Genomic DNA, 6,106 nt, shown 5'->3' with positions numbered 1-6,106 from the left:
TCACTCCCACCCTGGAAGACATTTGGCAATTGTCTGGAGGTAATTTTGGTTGTCACAATTTTGGTGGCTGCTCCTGTCCAGGGATGCTTCCCACACCTGCAAAGCACAGGACAGCCTCCCACAGCAGAGAACGGACTCCCAGCCCTGAATGTCAGCGGCGCGCAGGCGGACGGGGCCTGGCCTAGCCGCACACTGCCGTGCCAGAGCGCACGTCGCCTTCGGGTCAGAGGCCTCTCGCTCCTGCTCACCGGTGTCCACCCACCCCCCGACCGTCCCTCCGGAAATCCATCGAGCCCTGGGAATGGCAGGCAGTGAGTGGTAAGTGCTGGCCATCCAGCTGTGGACAGCAAGCGTCCGCCCTCATGGAGCTGACGTGAGGAGTCACCGCGCGGAGGCTGGTGCTGAGGGTGGCGAGTGCCCTGAGAACACGTGCGGGGGAGGACGGGGTGGGGGCTCTCTGGAGAGATGCCGTTTGAGCAGTGCCGTGGTGAGGAGAGGGTACCTGAGATCTGAAGTGGGAATGTGCTTGGCATGTTCAAGGGACCAGAGGCACCAAAAGTCTCAGAGTAAAAAAGCTCCCTCAGGTGGGAAGCGCAAGGTGGAGACGCACCTGGTGAGGGCCAGCCTGCCCTCCGACTTGACCTGTCCCCCCCGCCCCGCCCCCCCTCCCCCAGTGCCTGTTTACAGACCTGGATAAATCTCCGATTTCACAGGAGTGCCAGGGTCCTTCGCCACATGGCGCCCAAGCTGGCTGAGGCCCCTCCCGGTGCACCTGGCAGCTGCCCGGCGCACGCGAGGGGAGTGACACAGCCTGTCGCTGCAGCACCTGCTGCCCTAGAACCTGGCCTAGCCCCTGCGCCCTCACCGGATTGTCCCTATGCTCTGGGGACGTGTTGGATACACTAACCACAAGTTCCAAATGCAGTAGTGTCCTAAGTGCACCCCCGGCCTCTGAGGAGACTCTGCGGTTTATGGGTAGCTACTGTGTGCTGAAACTCTGGCCAGTTAGGAACACTTGGATGTAAAAACCATGACCCTCAAAGGGCACCTTGGCCACCTCGGCCACCTCTCCACCTGGACCACAGCCTTCTCACCTCACCCGGGGCCTCCCTACCTGAGCTCCCTCCGGGCCACTGCCTGCTGACATCCGGGGGAGGTGACTCCTGGGGCCCTGTGCCCCGGGCCTCTGCCCGTCTCCTCGCCAGCAGCCTACCCTCATCGCCCATGCTCCGCCCTGCAGGTCCGAGCCCATCCCGTAACACCTTCTACGGCTACAGTGCCTAAGGAGCGCTGCAGTCCTCACGCCCACCGTAGACCCTGCTCATCTTCCTGGGCTGTCCAGGCGCCACACGGCCCCCAGCCCCTGGGTGCCAGCCACAGAAACCTGTCCAGCTGCCGACATACTCCATGCCTCTGCTCCTGCTCTTCTGCAGGTGCAGTCCTCCCACCTTTTCTCTGCCCATCAGTTTCTGATTCATCTACTTTGATCCAAAATGCCACCTCCTCCATGCAGCCCACCCTGGTTGGGATCAATGAGTCCTTGAGTCCTTCCCCTGTGCCTTCATGTCACGTCATTTTTACCCTTCGTGGCTATGAACTACGCGAGGCAGGTCTCGCGGCACTGCTCCATGTATAGGTGAAGCACAGAGGCTCAGTGACTTTCCAAAGTCACGCAGCTCCTACGCGTCTGTTAGTCCCCTGGTTTTCTGGGACAGGCTTTGTCCTCCCCACATTTATATTGCTTAGAAGGAGAGCTTTAGATTTTCTAGAAAGTGTGGTGTTGAATGGCAGTCCCCCAATCTGGGCTGCTGTTGCCGGTGAATTGTCAGATCTTGAGCCAGACGAGGAATGAGGGGGCTCCCTGCTCATTCTTGGCTTGTTGAACCCTGGGCCCTCCCCCTGAACGTTCTAAACAAAAATGGCTTTACAAGTGGGAATGGCTGCCGCCAGCCTCTCTCTGGATCTGCTGAGTCAGGTGCTGTTCCATTTGGGGACAGTGACTGAATGTAGCATTAGGCAGCCCTTGGGCCAGATCCAAAAAGGTAACCCTGACCTTCAGGTCTGGTCCCGGCAGATCACCGTGGGAGCCACCACAAGGCCCAGGGCCTGCCGAGAGCCACAGCTGCTTCACGTCCCATCTCGGAGCATCACCCTCTTGCTTTACATGTTGCACTAGGATGGTGGGGGTGACAGGGACTGCCGCCAGGGGCGGTTTGTTAAGTCTTTCGACGTGCCCTGCGATGAGCTAAGCACCGTCTGCACATCTTGGCGCTTCACTCCACCTTGCCAGGAGGAAGGGGGTGCTACCACCCCAACATGCCCGCACCAGGGGGATGCGACTCCATCCCTGACCCAAGTGTCAGCTGCTGATCTCCCGCGGCCTGACCGCCGTCCTGCTCTGGTCTGGCTCCCAGGGACTTGGCTTGGCAGGGACGTGGTTCCACTCTGAGGAAAGGGAGAGGAAGTTTTGTCATGTGGTCCTGGGATGAAATCTGCCCTGCTGTCACGGAAACAAAAACAAACTTCTGCCCATGCCACAGGTGTTGAAGCCACTCCTGACTGTCCTCTCAGCAAACCTGAAAACCAACTCTTGTTTCTCGATGCTCTTGGCAGTGAGCAGGACTGCCTCCACGGCAGCCATGGCACTTAGGACAACGAGCATTGGTGGAAGAACAGATGGCGAAGACACAGCTAGCGTCAGTTTGGTTTCTCTCTTCTTCGGCTGCCGGACAAACCCCGGACCATGGCCCAGGGCACAGGGACTGAGGGAGGCGGCACCTGACACCTGTTTCACACAGGGCTACAGGTTTCGAGGGAATGGAGGCAGCCTCCTTGGAATATGCCAGAACTGACCACTGCCAGGGCCGCTGAGCCCTGCATGCTCCGCGCATGCCTGCAGGTCCACACGCACAGTGCACGTTGTGGCCTCACCCCGGCTGCAAGCACCCTCCTCCTGGGAGACCTGGAGATGTCCTGAGTTGGGGGCACGTTTGGGCCACACGGGGCCCCCAGGGTGGCAGCCGCTCAGAGGAACTTCTGCAGGGGCAAGCACTGAGTCCATCATTCTTGGATGTCCCCTGCCACTGAGGGTGCACACGGGGTCCTCTTCCGCTTGTGGACTTCTACTGGGCACCTCACCTCCTGTGTACGTCCCAGCACTGGGAACAAAAGAGAAGCCACTGTCCTTAAGACAAAGTCTTTCCATGGTCACAACATCCACGCCGAGGCCCCCCCGCCCCGCCCACCGCAGCCCAGGCCCCCTCCCCTGCCATCTCCACCCCTGCTGTGACCTGTTTCAGTTGTCCTTTGCCCCAAACATCTGCCCCTCCGCCCACTACATGTCCAGCTCCCTGCCTCTAAAAAATATCAGTTCTTTTACAAAATACTTATCATACCCACACACCTCTCCTGGAGCATCTTGAAGAAAGGGGGAACCTTAACCCATAGGTATCACCTCAGGGCTGGGGGTGGCAGCCCCAGAGACAGCACCTGGACCTTCCATACTGCCACCTGCTGCCCAGGACTGGGAGTGGCGGTGAGGACCAACTTTCAAATCTGTTGTGCATCAGGACCTGGGACTGATGAGCCCTCTGAACAAGTCTTCCATGAAGTGCCTTAAAATTCTAGTTCTAATCTAACTCATTTCACCGGGTGTCCACACCCTCGGGTTCACCAGACCCCCACCGGAACTTCTAAGAACCGTGTAACCAGGGCAGAGCCGGGGCCGAGATCCGAGGCCAGCGCTAAGAGAAAGCTGCAGCAGAAACCGCCACTTCCTGGTGGAACGGCACAGACGACACGGTCCCTCCTCAGTTGGCACTGCTCACACTGATTGTCCCAGTGACAGAGCATCACCAGGGGTGAGTGTGTGCCTTCCACGTGATCTGCAATGCTCGTGATCTGTGCTCAGATTTTGAACTACATCAGCACTGTGCATGCGAGAGACAGACACGTGTGGGAGAAGGGTCACTGAGATGCCAGAGCAGTGGGTCCACCCCCCTGGATATGGCTAAAAGCCGTTCTATATAGTTCTCCACACCCATGACACAACAGCGCATTCAGAGTGCACTTCTGTGGGGCCTGCTCAGCAAGTATTCTCAGAGCAATGGCCTTCTACTAGAACCCAGTCCAGTCACGAGGCGTCGGGAGGGGGAGCTGAGATGCCAGTGCAGGTAGGTCTGGGTCCCTTCTGCAGCCTGGGCCCCTGACATGCCAAAAGGGAACAAGTACAGGTGACTTGCAAGTTGTTACTGGCAAAGACAGCTACTAGAGAAGCCACCTCAGGCTGGAGCAAAATTAATGTCCTGGGCCCAGAACTTGAGCTGCCAGAGCTCTGTGGGGCAGCCGGCAACCCAGCTGGGACCCAGGGAAAGGACACCTCAGGTCCTGAGACCACCAAAGACAACAAATGCAGAACAGAGAACCCATGAGGGCACCAAGTTCCAGGGCAAGGCCCATGCTGCAGCAGGTGGCAACTCCTGGGCCTCGGTGGGGCCACACGGTCCATCCACGGTGGAAACCGAGCTCCTGTCCAGCCTCGCCTTCCAGGGAGAGCTCCAGGAATCCAGGGGACTGGCTTTACCTTAAAGCCTGAATGACCCCCACCCCCAGATTGTCTGGCTGATTCTTTGTCCCTCAGTGTCTCCTGAGCAAGAAAGGACTTGCTCAGCGGACCAACGGGGACAGGCTTCTGCTGGTCGTGGGCGCGGTTAGCATGGCCCCAGGGGCTGGGTCTGGCCCGGATTCCACAGCCCCGAGCCCACAGCCCCGAGCCGTGCTGGAGCCCAGCCACACCACCCTGGGCCTCCCCGGGCGGCTGGCAGGTACACTGTCAGGCCTGAGGCTGGTGAGGGCCTGGCTGGCGGAAGGCACCCTGCTCGTCACTCACCGGGTGTCTGCTCCATAGCCGCACAGCGCCGCAGTCCTGGTATCTGACGGTCTTATAGCTCTGTGTCTACGTCGGAGGCCACTGCTGATCTCCCTGCCATGTCTCTTACCCTGCAGATAAGTGGCCCTGTCCCCATTCCCCTGAACTTACCATGGCCATTATCAAAGTGGTGCCACGGGTCCCGCCGAGGCTTCGGGCCACACCCCAGCCCCGCAGTGCCCTTTGCTTCGCCCACGCTGCAATCACAGGGGCCAGGGGGCAGAGGGGTACGCTGGTGCTAGTTCATCTGGGGAGTGAGAGGCGAAGGCCTGGCAGGGGGCACAGCTGCTAGGCAGTAAACAGACTCTCTGTCTCCCTAGAAATCCCGGTGACCACTGGGGCAGGCCCCCTGCCTCAGAGAGGGCACAGGGCAGTGTAGTGACCACGGCCAGTTGCCCACACCTGAGAAACTATTGAAATCTGTGCAGCTCTGATGAGGGCCTCCTCTGCAGCACACCTCTATGTATCCATTCAGACGCGTCTTGGCGTTCAACTTTGAACTTTACAGCTGATAAACCTGTACCTATCACAAACTGGTTTCATGAACAGCAGCATGCCACGAGAGAGAGCAGCAAAGGTGGCACTGGTTCCTGCCACCCGCCGTTCCCTCTGCAGCCCCACCTTCTCATCTGCGACCCAGATGGACGGCACCTGTGCCTCCACGGCAGGGCGGAGGCGCCCTGAGCCTGCAGGGCAGGGCCAAGGCAGGAGGGACAGCTACTCTGCAGACCTCTCCTAAGGGGAAAAAGAGCTATGAGGCTGCACACCAGGGGGGTACCCACCCATCAGAGGTGTGGGGTACACGGCAAGGGGAGAAAGGGACCTGGTAGAGGAGAGGGTGTTCTTGGTCCTACTGCCACCCCCTATCCCGGGGCTCATTCCGCTGTGTAGGGAGCTCGTTACCGGTCACCTATTACAAGTCAGCAGGTCGAAGCATCTCCTGGGAGCAAGTGTACTCACCTTCCCCTCAAGGTGGAGCAGACATGGATCCTTCCAGAAGCTGCTTTGAGAGGTGAGCAGTGTGCCGGCAACAGCAGAGAACATCAGGCGCTCCCTCTGCCCTCCCCCACTCTGGGGACCCAGGCTGGGGCCGACAGCCCACATCCCGCCCACGCCCAGGAATGAGACGCAGTCCACGGGTCAGCCGTGGGTCCACACCCAGCTGTTGTAGTGTAGCTT

This window comes from Pteronotus mesoamericanus, unplaced genomic scaffold (assembly GCF_021234165.1).
Source record: "Pteronotus mesoamericanus isolate MK-2021 breed Mesoamerican mustached bat unplaced genomic scaffold, CSHL_Meso_final contig_557, whole genome shotgun sequence".
Classification (NCBI taxonomy): Eukaryota; Metazoa; Chordata; class Mammalia; order Chiroptera; family Mormoopidae; genus Pteronotus; species Pteronotus mesoamericanus.
Note: the sequence above shows the minus strand (reverse complement) of the source record.